The sequence below is a fragment of the Lutra lutra genome, chromosome 4 (assembly GCF_902655055.1).
Source record: "Lutra lutra chromosome 4, mLutLut1.2, whole genome shotgun sequence".
Lineage (NCBI taxonomy): Eukaryota > Metazoa > Chordata > Mammalia > Carnivora > Mustelidae > Lutra > Lutra lutra.
Window position 1 is genome coordinate 79,603,441 of NC_062281.1, and position 19,142 is coordinate 79,622,582.

Here is a 19,142-nt window from a genome sequence, read left to right on the forward strand (position 1 = left end):
ATTTTTTTAAATGAAAAAGAACACAACCTTTATGTATCTGAATATAACTTTATAAATAAAGAGAAAATTTGGAAGGATGCATTCTGGGTTAATAATAGGAGCTTTACTAGGAATAGTGGTGGTGATGCAGTCAGTGGTGAAAGGAAGAAGAGGGAGAAAAGAAAAGAATGATCAAACCAAACAAAATATGAGATTCCCTGTATGCCTTCAGGTAAGTTCTTCCTCCACTCTCTCACTTCATTCCAGCTGGGGAGCCTCTTTGCTGTTTTCCTGACATACCAAATATGCCCCTGACTCCCAGTCCTTGCACTTGCCATTCATGCTGTCTGGAACCCACTCCTTTCAGGATTCTGTGCATGTCATACCTTTGCTTCTCACCCCTCTCTGCTCAGTGCTGCCTGTCCTGGAGGCCTTCCTTGGCTACTCTCTATAAAGTAGCAACACAACTTTCTCAACTATTCTCCTTACCCTGCTTTGTCTTTCTCCACTGAGCTTATTTCTATCGGACATGTTCTGTTCTTATGCATTTGTTTTTGTCCTCACTGTCTCTATTCCAAGAATGGCAGCATCGTGGAGTAGAAATCATTTTATCCTTTTATGTAACTCTGGAAACAAAAATAGTGTCCGGTGAAGACCAGTCACTTACTACATACTTGCTGAATGAATGAGTGAATATATCTGTGGGTGAGCGACGTATACATATGTGGGAAAATTAAGCAGTCTGTCTACATATAAATGAGAATTCTCTTAATGCTTAACTTGGAGAATCAGTTACTGATTCTCTCAAGGGAGAAAGCAATTTCCTCACGTGAATTAGAATGTATTTTTACAGTTGAATTTGATTTGATTTTTACATTTGACCAAGAAGGAGCATCAGAACAGTGAATTGGGATCCTCTTCCGCTGGGACTCAACAGGTAATCCATTTTGGTCTTTATTTTATCTGTGGCTAATCTATGAACATTGTTGTAAAGTGTTGGCCAAAATCTATTTGTGAAAGTACTTTGTGTTATTGAGGTGCATTTCCTCTAGATTTCAAGTTTTTCAGGCTAATAAATACTACTACCTTTATTTTAAAAATTCTAAGTGCATACTTGGTATCTGCCATGTACACTCCATTAGCCAAGCACTGAAAGCCAACTGTCATTTAGAAAATTAGCAGCTACCTTTCTTTAACATCTGAACCTGTTCTTATAAGATGATTGGTGGAAAATCTGTTCACACAGTTGGATGAAATGGGATTAGGTCATTGTCTTTCAGTTTTGGCTTTGAATCAACTTTATAATGCTCTCCACATTGTTCTGTGCAGGTGTGGATGCTTTGCAAAGTGCTTTGAGGTGCTTTTGACCTAGATTTGTTGGTTTCTGTTTTGTGTGTAATAGCTTAGAAATGAACAGGCATAATGTGGTCTATGGCCTTTTAAAACCTAGACATTCTGGACTCTGCTGCTGAACAGGAAGTGAAAACCTGTAGTCAATCATCTCATTACTTAATCAGATTAAAATATATATTTAAAACTTGCTGTGAAGACTAGAACTGTTCATATGTATATCAGATTTTTATCATAGATATATCACATAATACATATAATCATTTTTTTATTCATTCATTCATTGCTGGACACTTAGGTTGTCTCTATGTCTTTGCTATTATAAATAATGCTGCAATAAACACGGAGATGAAATCTTTTCACGATAGTTATTTCATTTCCTTCAGATAAATATACCAAAGTGGAGTGACTGGATCATATGGTAGCTCTATTTTTAATTTTATAAGGGGCTTCCATATGTTTTCCATAGTGGCTGCACCAATTTACATTCCCACCACAGTGTATAAGGGTTCCATTTTCTCCATATCTTCACCAACATTTATTTTTGATGTTTTTGATACTAGCCATACTAACAGGTGTGAGGTAATATCCCATTGTTCACGTATCTTTAGAACATAAGACACAGCCTCTGTGATGGAGTTCATGGTTAAGGGGCAAAGGTGTCTGGGTCTTACTGGGCAACTTCTTCCCCCTTAGAGTAAGGAGAATCACTAAGAAGCAGTTTTATAAATGAAGGACCACATTTGCTCATTTGTCAAAGACTTGAGCCTCAAAAACCTTAAATTGCAGTTTTAAAAGTATAAACTTCCATTTCAGTGTATCTCATATGTATTCTATTGTTAAAGCTTCTTACTGATGTCTCACTTGAAAGAATGGCAGTGGTCATGGATGGCCATTCAATTTCAAAATCTTTTTCACATCAATAACGCTAATCCTGTGAGAGCAAAGAGGAAGCTTGATTAGTTTTAGGAAGGAAAGGGAATGGTGGGCAGGTCAACAACACTCATCATTACTTTATGTATTCCTGCCAACAGCATGTATTTCTACTAAGTCCATACACAAATTGATGCATCTGTCAGGCAGAGATAATCATTATTTAAAATACATTAATCTGCAAGATCCAGTTCCAAAATTTCCTGGAAACTCTAAAGGATGTCTCAAATGCCTTTTTTCAGCCAGTAAAATGATGGGTCATCTGTGGCTAAAATGCTTCTCCATGTACCATTATATCTTTTGCCATTATTTTCAAGTGTAAAATTGCATCTTGTGTTGACTGTGAAATTGGAATGCCCTCCTTTTGAAGGCCAAACCTGATAATTGAAAGGAATGATTGCCGAAGTTAACAGGGCCTTTTCTAAAGGAACGGTTTAGAAACGTTTGTAACTGAATTGAATGGAAGATGAGAAGTAAAATAGACCAAGGTTGCATAGACTGGTCCATTGCTGCCTGCCTGAATAGCATTGCTCTTGGAGATTTGGTATTCTTAGCTGAAGTCAAGGACTTTGATCCTAGGGCCAGTTAGTTTTCAGTTTTTCAGTGGTGACAAGTTACAACCTGACCCAGGTCAGCTGTCTGGAAAATTCATGCCCCTTAATTATAAAAGGACTTAGTAGAGTGAATATATTAGCACAAATTCTTCTTTGTCCCTGGAAGCACAACTCAGAACATTTAGCAGCCTGGTGGGGTGGTAGTAGTGCTGTGTGTGCACAAGAGGCCTGTGTTCAGACACACACAGCCACACACACACACACACACGCGCGCGCGCGCAATGCCCACATCAAAGAACAATTAATAGATCATTAAAGAGCCTATTTACTCTCTCATTGCTAATAATATTTATATTTAATAAATGTGAGTAATAGACAACATTATACAAAACTATGGGCTGACATAGAATGTCTGATATAAAATACCCTGAATATTGAAGCACAATGGTGGACATTCAAGCCCATTCTTACATACAATCACTAATAACAGTAGACAAGCAAGCTGTCTCTGTAAAACCTGTTTTATTTATTTATTTATTTTTTATTTTTAATTTTTATTGGAGTATAGTTGACACACAATGTTACCTGAGTTTTAGGTGTATAACAGAGTGATTCAACAACTTTGTATGTCATACTGTGCTCACCGCAAGTGTAGCTACCACGTCACTATACAACACTATCACCATACCATTGACTATATTCCCTGTGCTGTATCTATTATTCCCAAGACTATTCATTCCATAAGTGGAAGTCTGTATCTCCCACTCATCTTCATTCGTATTGCCCATTCTCCCATTCTCTTCCCCCTGGGAACCAACAGTTTGTTCTCTGTACTTACAGGTCTGATTCTCATTGTAAAAAATTTTAAATGGGAGGTTTCATCCATAGTTAATTCTTCTTCTTCTTCTTTTTTTTTTTACTATGCTGTGAGTATGAACTCACTCTGATTATTAAGGGGTTATGAGGGGGGATCAACCATTTTCATATAGAAAATAACAAGAGTTAGGCTATCTCTATGCCCATGAAAAAGTGTCCTACAGGATGTCCTTGCTATCCATCTAGTTCACTGTGGGTATGTCTTTGATTTGTCTGAAGCACAGTTGTGCAAGCAATGCTGTGGTCTATGTTGATGGCAAAGATGATCTCAGGTAAAATCCAACCTTTTGGCAAAGTATTCATTAGTTGCAATAGGTACACTTCAGAGATACAAGGGTGTAAAAATCTCATGATATTTGTCACCAAAGAATATACTCTGTGTACGAATAGCAATTGTTTTAATGCATAAGATGGAAAATGATAAACATCCTGAGAGAGGTGAAGACAGTGCTATGGGCATTCAGAAAAGGGTGTGGTTATTAATGACACTTGTAAATGGTGCTATGCTATTAATACACAAGACTTGATCTAATATTTTATACTTTTCAAAGCGTGTTCGAATACATTATCAAGTGTTTTCCTGAACCAACATGTTGACAGGCTAAGGAAACCACAGCATCATTGTGTAATCAGTGAGAAAGATGAGTACAGGACTAACATTTGAGTGATGGAGCTATCTTCCACAGCTATTTTCAGACAGAGCTAAAATGAGTAGCAGGAAGACAGTCCTATTCTAACTCACTGATGTTTCTAACATGCCAGAGTCAGGAGTGAAAAGGACAGGAAGCTTTTCATTCTCCTTTTACTGAGTGTTTGAAACAACTTAGCTCTAGATAATGCATTTAGAAAACAGAGCATGGTGTCTGGAAAAGAGTCCTGGCTTGAGTGCCAGAATATCTGAGATTTGCCACATTGATTCATATTATGACACAAGGTCAGGCATTTAATTATTTTTGTGCCTCATTTTTTAACCCGGAAAATGAGCATAATTGTGTTTTCTTCCTTTCAATGACAGAGATAACATGAGGCTGAATGAATAACACTATTAACTCTTTATACCATTGATATAGAAGAGGAAGAACATAATTTGCATGTAGTCCAGGAGCTGATTAAGCCCCATCTTATCTTTTCCATTTGCAGTTAATAGAGGAGACACCTGATTTGATCTGTGCTATATTACAATCTTATTCTTGTGAGATGCTTCAGAAGAAAAGGTGTCAGCCCTGTGTTACAAATGTGCCTCTTATTTTTTGGCGGGGGGTGAAGAACAAGAGTAAGGGAAGATTATATCATGGCAATACTCTAAGTTTAACTCAGCTTTATTTCCTGTCATATATTTGGACAATCCTACAACGTATAAAATGCTTCTTTGAATTTTCACGTGTAAAACTAAGAGGGATAAAATATAATGACCTGGTAATAAACTGGTCCTTTCACTTTCTATCGAAGCCCAAAAGCATTTTAGCAAATGCTGCTATCAGCTCTTTTTGGAGTGTTTCCTACACTGAGTACACTTAGGTCCTTTTTATGTTTCAGATAGAGGTTCATTCACTAAGTCATGTGATCTGGTCCAATAGAATGTAAAAAAGGTATGTGTAGTTTTATCTATTCTGTCAATTGTTTCTGCAAGTACCAATCAATCAAGCAACTTTAATCTGCCTCGTTTAGCAACATTGCCATTGAATGGAAAATTAGAACAGGAGCTTTCAGCAATCGATCAATTTATCAATATCCTGTGAATAACACATAGAGTATTATCCATTTGACACATACTTGCTCATTGTGACAAAATCCACAACTGGGTGCTGGAAGGATTGGCCTAATCCCTTGAACCCAAAGATAGAAATTTTGGTCCAAGATTCTTTCCTCTTTCACCAAGAAGTACAAAATCTCCAAAGATATTTTAATGCAGAAAATATTTTAATTCCGATGAAGAGAAATGTAAAATTTTTTCCCTGGGCATTATTGTTGATCACAAAACCATATAAAAAACCATAGAATCAGATAAAAACATATAAAAACCAAATAATCATGCATATAAAATATTTATTCTTGCTACTATTCAAACATGTCTTATAATCGTTTTCCTTTTGCAACCTTTCTATCTAGTCAGTGTCATACTTTTATTGTATAATTACACTGCAACTTGATGTGTCTTCTGTGGACATTTAATGCTTTCCAGATTTAAAATATTTCATAACTCCTCTTGACAGGACTTTAAGCACGATTATCATTATCTTTATTTCTGTAACGCTACCTCACATCCCCAAATACCATCCTAGTTGCACCATGATTCTTACTACTATCAATGAGTCCTTTCAGATTTGAGTCTCACTTCCCAAATACCTGCAGTGAGTGGTTTGGTCACTGTGATAAATGATTCAAACTCTGTGATATTGGTAATATTATCTCATTCTGATAGGTGGAGAAACAGGGTATGAAGTATTATGCCGTTCTCCCATAATCATATGTATAATAAGCAACAAGGTTTAGACAGATAAAATAGATTGAAAGTATAATTTTTTTAAAAAGTTCAATGGACAAATGGATAAAGAAGATGTGGTCCATATATACTATGGAGTACTATGCCTCCATCAGAAAGGGTGAATACCCAGCTTTTGTATCAATATGGACGGGACTGGAAGAGATTATGCTGAGTGAAATAAATCAAGCAGAGATAGTCAATTATCATATGGTTTTGCTCATTTGTGGCACATAAAGAATAACACGGAGGACATGGGGAGCTGGAGAGGAGAAGGGAGTTGGGGAAAATTGGTGGGGGAGATGAACCATGAGAGACTGTAGACTCTGAGGAACTAACTGAGGGTTTTGGAGGGGAGAAGGGTGGGAGGTTGGGTGAGCCTGGTGGTGGGTATTGCGGAAGGCACATATTGCATGGAGCACTGGGTGTGGTGCATAAACAATGAATTCTGAAACACTGAAAAGAAATTAAAAAAATAAATAAAAATTAAAAAAAAGTTTAACGAAACAACAAAAAGTCTAACAATCCAATTAAAAGAGGAGAAAAATTTAAATAGATGTTTCCCCCCTGACACCAAAAAGAGTTATACAAATAAATGGTCAATAAGCACATGAAAAGATGCTCAGCATCATTAATCATTAGGGAGATACAGATAGAAATCATGAGATACTACCCTCTACCTAGTAGAATGGCTGGAAGCAAACAGCCACTTACAAGTCTACAATCAACAAGTGTTGGTGAGGATGTAGAGAAATAGGAACACTTACATATTGCTGGTGGAATGTAAAGTGGTACAGCCCCTGTGGAAATGAGTTTGATAATTTTCCAAAAGTTAAATATAAAATTACCATATAACCAGTAATTCCACTCCTAGATACATACCCAGGAGAATCAAATGCATATGTCCACACAAAGTCTTATACACAAATAGCTGCATTGTTTGTAAAAACCAAAAAGGGGAGACAATCCAAATGTTCACCAACTGATGAGGGGATAAGCAAAATGTGCTATATCCAAGCAATGGAATGTTGCTGTTATTAAAATATTGCCTATTATTATTCAGCAATAAAAAGAAATGAAATACTAACACATACTACAACATGGGTGGATCCTGAAACCATTATGCCAAGTGGAAAAAGCCACAAGGGACCACATATTGTATGATTACATTTTTAAAATGTTCAGAATAGGGAAATCATTCACAGAAATAGTAGATTAGCGATTGCAGGGGATGCAGATAAGGAAACAGGGCATGAATTTGGGGGGGTTATGAAATGTTTCAAAATTGATTGTGGTGATGGTTGCACGATTCTGTGAATACACTAAAGCCATTGAATTGTAAACTTTAAAGGGATGACTTTGATGGTATGTGACTCATATCTTAATAAAAACATTTTAAAAATGAATAGGAGACCCTCAGTCATATCCTACGAGCAAAACTTGAAGTATTTGGAGTGCCTTTATCCTAGGATAGTGAAGCTTAAATATCCTCCGTTACTAGAAGATTATTTTTGGCTTAGTGTCACTGTGAATTTAGCAATATTGCAGCTTCTCCTTTTGTAGTAGTAGGGTGACCATAAACTAGCTGTTCCAGAGAACTCCAGTTCAAGTGGGAAGAGTTAGGGTTCTTAGGAACTTTGGAGTACCAGGAAATCCTGAGCTGCAGGGTGTTGGACCAGCTGCTGTACCCCTGCCTGGAATTACTCAGGTATGGTCCTTGACCAGCATTCTAGAACAGAAGGAGGGGCGATTGGGAGTCTCCAATGAAGTGGGTTTAAATCCAGGATCCACCTCTGCAAGATCTATGATTTTAGGCAAGTTATGTGACTTCCTTGACCCATTATGTTTTTATTTGTTAAAAAAAGAGAGAGTAATAATATCCATTTAGTTTTAGGGGATTTTTATGAGATAGTTGTAAAAATGACTAATGCAGTATCTTATTACTTAATTATATACTTGTTATACATTTATTCCATAATTCAATTATATAATATATACTATATTATATAATGCTATTATATGATTACACAATAGCATTGTGTAATATAATTGTATAATCATATATAATCATAGATAAAAGATTATTTAATATGATATAGTATGTATATTTGATATTTATTAGATTTAATAGCTTCTTTTTCCCTCAATTTTGTCCCTTCTTTTTTTATTTAGCAGATTTTTTCCTTCCTCAACTTAATACTTTGAATAATTTTAAAGCTTAAAATTTAAAATACCAGCAATGAACACCTGCATTCCTTTCATTTACAAATTCAATTTGTTACAATTTGCCATATTTATCTATTTCAGTATATATTTATATACTTTTATAAGTATATATATACTTTTATCTTCTGAACATATACTTTTATATATATATATATATACTATATATATAAAGTATATATATACTTTTATCTTCTGAACTATCTGAAATAAACTACATATATCATGGTGCTTCATTTCATGCTTTAGTAAAAACATTCTCATGACACCAATTTCACACTTAGGCAATTTATTACTGATTTTATAATATTATTTATTATGTGAACCATACTAGCATTCTCTAAATTGTTCCAAGATATTTCATGGTGGATTTTTTTTTTTTTTTTGGTCAGTATTCTTATTTAATAATAGGATCCAAGTAAAGTAAATGCACTGCATTTTGGCACCATGTCTCTTTGGTCTCTCCTCCTCTTCTTAATTAACATTCTTCTGAAAAAAAACCCTCTCCTCTCCCTTTGTCATGATCATTTTGAACCTATGAATTCTCACCTTTCTCTCTCTCTTTTTATTTACTTTTTATTTTTAAAAGATTTTATTTATTTATTTGACAGACAGAGATCACAATTAGGCAGAGAGGCAGGCAGAGAGAGAGAGGAGGAGGAGGCAGGCTCCCTGCTGAGCAGAGAGCCCGACGCGGGGCTCGATTCCAGGACCCCGGGATCATGACCTGAGCCGAAGGCAGAGGCTTTAACCCACTGAACCACCCAGGCGCCCCAATATTTATGTTATTTCTAACATTGATGCTCTTGAAATTTTCAGAAATAGTCTCCTATCATCTGAAAATAGAGATAGCTTTGCCTTTTCCCCCCCAAATTTTTATGCCTTTAATTTTTCTTTTCTGATTGTATTGGTTAATGCCTCTAAATAATGATAACTAACAGAAGATACAGTGGGTGTCCTTGCCATATTCCTGAGCACTGTGGGGAAAGTGTATCTCCACTGAATAAGAAACTTGGTTCCTGGTGTATATTTTTGTCATTTGAAGCAGGTATCCATTCATATTTTATTGCTTGTAAAAGGAACAGATGTTCAATTCTGCTCAATATCTTTTCTGGATCTATGAAGGTTACCACATGATGTGATCTTTTTTTCTATATCTATTAGTATAGTAAATAGTAATAAGAGTTTTTCTAATACTGAGTTATCCTTACAGTCTTGTAAATCCCACTTAGGTAATGATGTAGAATGAATTGTGACCTTCAAAGATGTTCACACTCCTATTCCTGAATCTGTGAGTAGGTTAACTTCCATGGCGACAGAGCCTTTTCAGATATGATTGGTTAAAGGTCTTATGATGGGGAGATTATCCTGGATTATCCATGTGAGCCCAGTGTAATGCCAGGACCTTTGTAAGAGAGAGGCTGGAAGATCAGAAGCAGAGACAAAGGATGTAAGTGTGAAAACTGAGATCAGATGAGAGAAGATGCTCAGCTATGGCTGTGAAGATGGATGAAAGACCCTGAGCTAAGGAATATGGGCAGTCTCTGGAAGCTGGAAAGGCAAGGACATGAATTGTTTCCTTGTACCTCAAGAAGGAACACAGCCTGCTGACATGATTCTAGCCTAGGGGTACCCATTTCACACTTATGACATCCAGAAGTATAAAATAATAAATTTTTGTTGTTCTAAGCTACTGAATTGTAGCAGTTTGTTAGAGTAGGAATAGGAAATGCATACAATTTAGGATTTTTTTGTTGTAATATGCTATGGAATGCTATTAGCTATTATTTCATTTAGAATTCTTACTTTATATTTTCAATGAAATTGGTTTATATTTTGCTTTTTTGGTGCTAATTGACAAGTTAGGTGTTGAGGTTATATTTACTTTTAGAAAAATAACTTTATGGATTCCTGTCTCACATTGAGGCCTTTCATCGATTTTGAGTTTATCTTTGTGTATGGTTTAAGGGAATGGTCAAGTTTCATTCTTGTGTATGTAACTGTCCAATTTTCCCAGCACCATTTATTGAAGAGACTGTCTTTTTTCCACTGGATATCTTTTCCTGCTTTGTTGAAGATTATTTGACCATAGAGTTGAGGGTCCATATCTGGGCTCTCTACTCTGTTCCATTGGTCTATGTGTCAGTTTTATGCCGTCTTGGTGATCACAGCTTTGTAATAAAGCTTGAAATCAGGCAAAATTCTAGAGGAGAACATAAGCAGTAACCTCCTCAACATTGGCTCCAGCAACTTATTTCAAGACATATCTCCAAAGGCAAGGGAAACAAAAGTGAAAATGAACTTTTGAGACTCCATAAAGATAAAAAGCTTCTGCACAGCAAAGGAAACAGTCAACAAAATGGAGAGGCAACCCATGGAATGGGAGAAGATATTTTCAAATGACAGTACAGACACAGGCTGATATCCAAGATCTATAAAGCTCAAATTCAACACCTAAAAAACAGAAAATCAACTCCAAAACTGGGCAGAAGACATGAACAGACATTTCTGCAAAGAAGACATACAAATGGCTAGCAGACACATGAAAAAATGTTCATCATGATTAGCCATCAGGGAGATTCAAATCAAAACCACAATGAGATACCCCTTTATACCAGTTAGAATGGCCAAAATCAAGACAGTAAACAACAAGTGTTGGAGAGGATGTGGAGAAAGGGGAACCCTCTTCCACTGTTGGTGGGAATGCAAGTTGGTGCAGCCACTTTGGAAAATAGTGTGGAGGTTCCTCAAAAAATTAAAGATAGAGCTGCTCTATGTCCTAGCAATTGCCTACTGGGTATTTACCCCAAAGATACAGATGCAGTGAAAAGAAGGGGCATCTGTACCCTAATATTCATAGCAGCAATGTCCAAAATAGCCAAACTGTGGAAAGAGCCAAGATGCCTTTCAACAGACAAATGGATAAAGAAGATATGGTTCATATATACAATGAAGTACTATGCCTCCATCAGAAAGGATGATACCCAACTTTTGCATCAACATGGATGGGACTGGAGGAGATTATGCTGAGTGAAATAAGTCAACTGGAGAGAGTCAATTATCATATCATTTCACTTACTTGTTGGAGCATAAAGAATAACATGGAGTCCATTAGGAGAAGGACAGGAAAAGTGAAGGGGGGGAATCAGAGGGGGAGATGAACAGGAGAGACTATGGACTCTGAGAAACAAATTGAAGGTTTTAGAGGGGAGGGGGTGGGAGGATGGGTGAGCTTGGTGGTGGGCATTAAGGAAGGCATGTATTGCATGGAGCACTGGGTGTTATATGTAAACAATGAATTTTGGAACACTACATCAAAAACTACTGATGCATTGTAACATAACAATAAAAAATGAAAAAAAAAAAGAAAAATAACTTGAAAGCTTTTCCTTGTTTTCATATTCTGCAATTTAAGTAGCAATGGAATTACCTGGTTCTTGAAGATTTGGTTGATATCACCCAAAACCATCAGGGCTTTATGGTTTTTTGTATTATTTGTATTTTGCAGGTTCTTAACCTCTCAGCCAGACTCTTTCAATTACCACTTGAATGATTCAGTCCTGCCTCTTACAGTGAAAACAATGTTTCCTTTAGTCCAGGGGACTCCATAGAAAACAGAAAGATAGATTTTGTTGGCTCACCATTGAGAATGGTCTGATATAAGTAGCCATCTTCCAGTAAATGTTTTTTTTTCTGTTGTTTTCTGTTTTTTTTTTTTTTTTTTTTTTTTTTTTTTTTGACTGAATTCCTTTCCTGGACCTTAACACCCCAGTAAAAGGAATTCCCAATCCCTGCTCCTATTTTTCAAGACTGCTTAGTTCTTTCTTACAATATCCTTCAATTGACTTAATGCCCCTACAAGCATGTCATTTTATGCCTGATGTCTGAGTCCTTACATTGGATTCATCTTTAATCTCTGCTGCTCTACTGTTTACTGCTTGGATCTTCACCTTGCCCCTGAACTCTGTTTGGAAAAATGTCTTGGGTTTTAGAGTCAGGTGTTTTACCTCATTAATCAATCTGATCTCAGGCATGAGATTGGAATTTGTATGCACATTCCCATGTGTGTACCTCGAGGATAACTCATTTTCACTTCATATCCATTTATAACCTCTGAGCAACACCATGAACTTCTTTCATCCAGAGGTTCCAAATATTCAAAGGCATCCTGATGGCACTGAAGTGTTAATTCTGACAAAATCCTCTGAATTGCAATGGCTGTGTACTTTGCTTTGCACACTGTAATTAATTTTATAAATTTTATTTCTGATTGATTACTTTCTTTAAAAGGTTTAATCTGAATATAACATGCTATTATAATATGCTGAAAGAACTACTAACAATCTTATCTGAAGTCTTGTATCTCTTTGTAGTCATAGATTTCTATCCATCGGTCAGTTTATTATGCTCTTGCATAACTGTTTAGAATATTATCAATCTATTTCATTATTATGTTGGATCAGTTCAATGATCACTTCTTCATAAGTAATTGGAAGTTATTAATAACTATATATGTGAATTGTGTGGTAGTTGACCATATTTTTAAAAATTTTAATTCCAGTGTAGTTAACATACAATGTTATATTAGTTTCAAGTGTACAATATAGTGATTCAACAATTTCATGTATTATTCAGTACTCAACAAGATAAGTGTATTTTTAATGTCCTTCATCTATTTCACCCAAACTTCCCACTACTCTTCCCTCATAGTTGTCTGTTTTTTATAGTTAAGGGTCTGTTTTATGGTTTGTATCCCCTTTCTTCCCCTTGTTCATTTTTTTCCCTTAAATTCCACATATAATGAAATCATATGGTATTTGTTTCTCTCTGACTGGCTTATTTCACTTAGTATTATACTTTCTAGCTCTACCCATGTTTTTGCAAATGGCAAGATTTCATTCTTTTATATGGCTGAATAATATTCCATAGTGTATATATATGCCACTTGTCCTTTATTCATCCATCTATTAATGGACAATTTGGCTATTATAGATATGCTGCAATAAACATAGGATTCAGTTGATTCAAAATTACTTCAAACAATTCTCAATTTTACTAATAAGTACTAAATTTGGGGGGTTATATGAGTAAAATTTTTCAGAAAATGCATTTTATTGAATTTCTTTCAATTTACAGCTTGTGGAGTTGAAAACATAGCAAATTTTTTTGCCAAAATATTTCATCAAACATATAGAATAATTTACTCATTCTTTGTCAGATACTTATTGAATGCCTACCATGTACCCAAATACTATTCCATGTGGTTGGATAATACTAGTGCACAAACTAACTCCTCTCAGGGAGCTAACATTCCAGTGGCAGAGAGAAAGATAACAAAAGAGAAGTATAATATACTGAATAAATTATATGTGTCACTTTAGAAAGTGATAAGAATTATGGAACAAAACAAAAAATATAGGAATATGGAGACTGGGGATGCTACAGATGGAGGGAGGCCAGGATGCAGTTTTAGGAAGAGTGGTCCCTGGGGTCCTCACTGAGAAGGTAAACTATGAAGACCTCAAGTCAAGGAGATGGGGTATTCAGGTATCTGGAAGAAGAACAGTCAGAGTTAAGAGCCAGCGAAAATGTCCTAAGGTAGGATTTGTCTGACTTGTTCTCGGAATAGCAAGGAGACTGTGGTTGAACTGAAATGATTCAGAAGGCAGTAGTAGTTGAGATCAGAGAGGTGATTATAGACTTGACACTGTAGGGCTTTGTAGACAATCATGAAAACTCTATCTTGTATTCTAAAGGAAATTGGGGGATTTCGAGCAGAGAAGCAATGTGAAATAATATACTGTAAAGAGATTTTTCTGGATGAGGTGTAGGGGAGACAGTGTAAAATTAGAGAGTAGTAATGGCAGCATTCTATATGAGTACACAGAAAACTACTGAACTGTGAACTTTCCATGAAGAAATTTTATGCAACATGCATTATAAAACTGTTAAAAAACAATCTTAGGATAGAATAGAGAGGGCCATGTATGTTTGACTGAAAATTTAGAGCAAGATATGAGACTATGTGATTTGCTTAGTTCAGCTGGCAGCACATTACAGGTCATTAATCTGTGATTTCCAACTCGATTCTTTTAATTCTTCTGGGCAAGTGGATTGTCATAAATAAACATCAGCAACAGCTGTTTTTCACTGAACACCCTTTATGTGCCAGGCATTCTACTGCACACTTCACTTACTAAATCATCACAAGGATTCCAAAGACACAGGAATTATTAATTCATTCTTGTAACCAATATTTGCGAAGCATTGTATATGCAACTTTCCTGGGGCCTGAAAATACAGTTATAAATAGGACAGACCAGTCCCAGACTCTAGTATTTGCATTTTTTTTTAAAGATTTTATTTATTTATTTGACAGAGAGAGATCACAAGTAGACGGAGAGGAAGGCAGAGAGAGAGAGAGAGAAGCAGGCTTCTTGCTGAGCAGAGAGCCCGATGTGGGACTCGATCCCAGGACCCTGAGATCATGACCTGAGCCGAAGGCAGCGGCTTAACCCACTGAGCCACCCAGGCGCCCCTAGTATTTGCATATTTAAGAGTTTTTTTAGGGTCATACTCCTAATGCAGATTAGAAACTGGACTCCACTGTTCATTCTTCTCTTCACACAAGCTCTGGAGCTGGCCATCTAGATAAGATGTAGTTGATTCATTCTGTTTTAAAGATGAAATGGAGAAGAAAAGGGAGAGTAAAAATAGAATGGAAAGAGGGAGAGATTTTATAAAGTTTATTATTGGATATTAAAGCACTGATTAGGTTTATCATTTAATTTGATGTCCCCAAACCTACAATGTAGGTAGGACAGTTCTAGCTATAAGTTTCACTAGAGACTTGTGTTATTTAATGTGACTATTTTGGCTGATATATGGTGTCCAATGGTGGCTATTTTAATACTACTAAATACTAGTATTACAACTAAAATGTCCATTTTAATACTCTATGAACATGGCTTTTTTAGCTCCAAGGCCTTCCAGCTGTCACAAACTAATAATTTAATTATAATTTAATCAATCCACTCAGAAAATATAATAAGATAATTTTTACATTACATAAGTAAAACATGAGCTTGGCACTTTTAATCAATACATTTTCTTATTATGTACTTGTTGGCCTGACATGGCTAATTTTTCAGATTGAACTATTTGTCTTTTCTTCTTGTACTTATTCTAATTATTGATGATGTTTGGGAAGTTAATTCTTTCCAGATATAAACCCAGATATAGCCTGGGTTTTTTTTTTTTTTTTAAGATTTTTATTTATTTATTTGACAGACAGAGATCACAAGCAGGCAGAGAAGCAGGCAGAGAAGCAGGCAGAGAGAGAGGAAGGGAAGCAGGCTCCCTGCTGAGTGGAGAGCCCAACGTGGGGCTCGATCCCAGGACCCTGAGACCATGACCCGAGCTGAAGGCAGAGGCTTTAACCCACTGAGCCACCCAGGCGCCCCCTGGGTTTTTTTTTTTTTAAGATTTTATTTATTTATTTGACAGACAGAGATCACAAGCAGGCAGAGAGGCAGGCAGAGAGACAGGAGGAAGCAGGCTCCCTGCTGAGCAGAGAGCCGGATGCGGGACTCGATCCCAGGACTCCGAGATCATGACCTGAGCCGAAGGCAGCAGCTTAACCCACTGAGCCACCCAGGCGACCCATAGCCTGGGTTTTAACTTCTAATGTGTGGTTAGACAACTTAATAGGGTAGGTAAACATGCAACAAAATTGAGTGTCTAAGGATGCTGGAAAGGTTTATATAGTAAAGTATCCATAGCACTTCAAAGCAATGGAAAAATGATAGAATTTATAAAAAAGAAGAGGGCACAATTTCATTTGTTTTTAAACACCCAGTGATTTTTTAACTTTTACTTTTTGATCTAGACTCATAAGATCACAATAGACTATGAAATGATGCTAGTATCACTGCTACTATAGTTTTTTTATTCCATTTATTTATTTAGAGAGAGAGAACATGATCCAGAGAGAGAGAGAGAGAGCAAGAGCAAGCGAGTGCACAAGCAGGGAGAGACAGAGGAGCAAAAGAAGAGGAAGAGGCAGATACCCTGCCGAGCAGGAAAGCCAATGCAGGGCTCAATCCCAGGAAACCCTGAATCATGACCTGAGCTGAAGGCAGATGCCTAACCGGCTCAGCCACCCAGGCGCCCCTGCTATTATAACTGTTTTTTCCTTAATAGGGAAATATAATACACTCTTCAGGGTATGGAATGAATGAATCCACAGCATATTTGAATTTTAATTTAGAGATTTTTGTCTTTATTATGTATTCCAACATATCATATGTGTGATATATGATATATCAGTATATCATATACCAATATATCTATATCTATATAGTCATCCAGTGAGATTTGGGGCCAATATTTATTGGTAGTCAGTGTGGCCAGAGCAGTAAATATACATTTTTCTCATTGACTTTTCCAAACTTCCCCAAGTTTATTACACTCTTTCTGTAGATGAAGACAGGCTGGAAAGGTTGTCCAAAGTCACACAGCCAAGAAGCAGCTGATAGAGCTAAGATTTGGGCATGACCTGTCTGATTCCAATCCCACATTGTCCTAGGACTGTGTTTCTGTTTATTGTGTTGACAACTTGCCATTCCTTTTCATTTAACAGTCCCCTGTTCTTCACCAAACATGGAGCTTGGCACAGCGATTATTCCATTTTCTTGCTATTTTGCACAATTATGTGTCATAATATGTGAAAAGTGTAGACTAACAAAATATAAAAGTAAATCATTAGAAGAAACTTGAGAATGACATTTAAACAATTGTTTTCTTCTTTTACTATGCAGAAATCTTTTCCAAAATAGTTTTTATAAAGGAATTACCTTCAACTTCCAGCTAAAAGGCCATATTGAAGGCATTATCTGTCTTCTCTCCCCCATCAGCTACATTGCAGAGGAAGTACCTGGAGGGAGGACATGAGGTTTGTGAGGAGTTTTTTTTTTTTAAAGATTTTATTTATTATTTATTTTGACAGAGAGAGATCACAAGTAGACAGAGAGGCAGGCAGGCGGAGAGAGAGAGAGAGAGAGGGAAGCAGGCTCCCTGTCGAGCAGAGAGCCCGATGCGGGACTCGATCCCAGGACCCTGAGATCATGACCTGAGCCGAAGGCAGTGGCTTAACCCACTGAGCCACCCAGGCGCCCCTTGTGAGGAGTTTTGAGGATCAGTGAGAGAGCCCACCAGGCTTCTGGAAGAGGAAGAAAAGTTGGTGTTAGAGGTAACTGCTGAAGCGGGGTGCATGGAACCAGTCTGGAGCACTGGTTAGGCATGGAGAGAGTGAATGGATATGGTGATGTGGTGGAGGCTGCAGGCAGGGGCATTCACTGGAAATCTGATCTGATTATATTGTCTTTTCTCCACTTTCATGTGCAGAGTATGGGTGGCCAAGCATTTATCTCTCAGGCAAAATAGCTGGAGGCTTTTATTTAGGAAATTGAAAGGCTTCAGGGAAAATGTCAAAACCTTGCATTAGAAACTCTCCAATAAAATGATATCCATTTTCTCAAATATACCAAAGCAGATCCTGCTCAACAACAAGCCCCACTTGTGTGCATGGACCTCACAAATTAGGGCCTTCCACTTGAGGAAGTACCCTAGAATGACCAGATGTGTGAGGCAAATCTCCTGCATGAAATCTTTTCTAGCATTTACATAGCTCTGACTGATAGTTACTGTTAGAGTCCTTTTCATATATTCACCCATTCAGCTCTTACAACAACCTCATGAAGTGAGTGGTGTTATTCCATCTTTAAATTCGGTGAAACTCCACTGTAGCTGGTCTATAGATACTTTGGAATGCAAATGCAAATAATTTTCTTAAAGGTAGGACAAAAATACAAAGAGAGTATCTCAGAGAAAACAGGGCTAGAGACATAACCCAGGAGATTTTATGTCTTATAAGAGAGGGAGGAGAAGAAATGAGAGTGTAAATACTCAACACAATGAATTAGTAAATAACTGATACATACATAATAAGACATACATAATCTCACTATAATTTCATAGCACCTAGGGTTAAAAAAAAAGCTACCCCAAATTCCAGAGACCAAAATACAACATACACACTCATGGACATACACACACCCCAACAAGCCAGCATGGTGAACAATAGCACTCTTGAAGAAATGGAGGTAAAAGAGATCAGTTTTCTGAGCAGCACTGTTGGATGCTAGCACACAGTGGAGCAAATTTCCAAAGGGAGATTATCTTTGATCCAGAATTCTTTTCTGGCTAGTTCTAGCTAAATTGCTATAAAATTTGAATATAGAATAAGATATTTTCAGAAATGCAAGGATTCAGACCTTTTACTCTTTTTCTTATTTCTTAGGCATCTACTTCAGAATGTATGTGCCATAGGCCAAAAAGCGAACTGAGATAGAATAAAGCCATGGATCTAGAAACCATGACACCAACACTGGATGTCAGAAACACTAACAAATATGGAGATACCATGTGGGAGGGAAAAAATTTAAAAGTACCAAAAATGGTTGTCTTTGAAAAATGAAGTGACTCATGTGTTTGTCACAAGTAACCATGTTCATGCATTTCTTTGAGAAAATTGTTTTTGTGTTATTATTAACAAAATTGCCATCTCTAAATTCAAAAGTCCACAATAGGCTTTCTTCAGCAGGTTACCAAAGTTAGGAACCATGAAGATCTTGTAAATTTGTTCTATAAAGATTCTACTAGCATTCCGAAAATGGAACAAATTT

The 19,142-nt window shown here is 36.7% G+C and overlaps 1 pseudogene; it reads right to left on the reverse strand.

Moving 5' to 3' along the window:
* LOC125097290 (DNA polymerase epsilon subunit 2-like) overlaps positions 1-19,142 on the reverse strand; it is a 76,588-nt pseudogene that overhangs the window by 39,797 nt on the left and 17,649 nt on the right.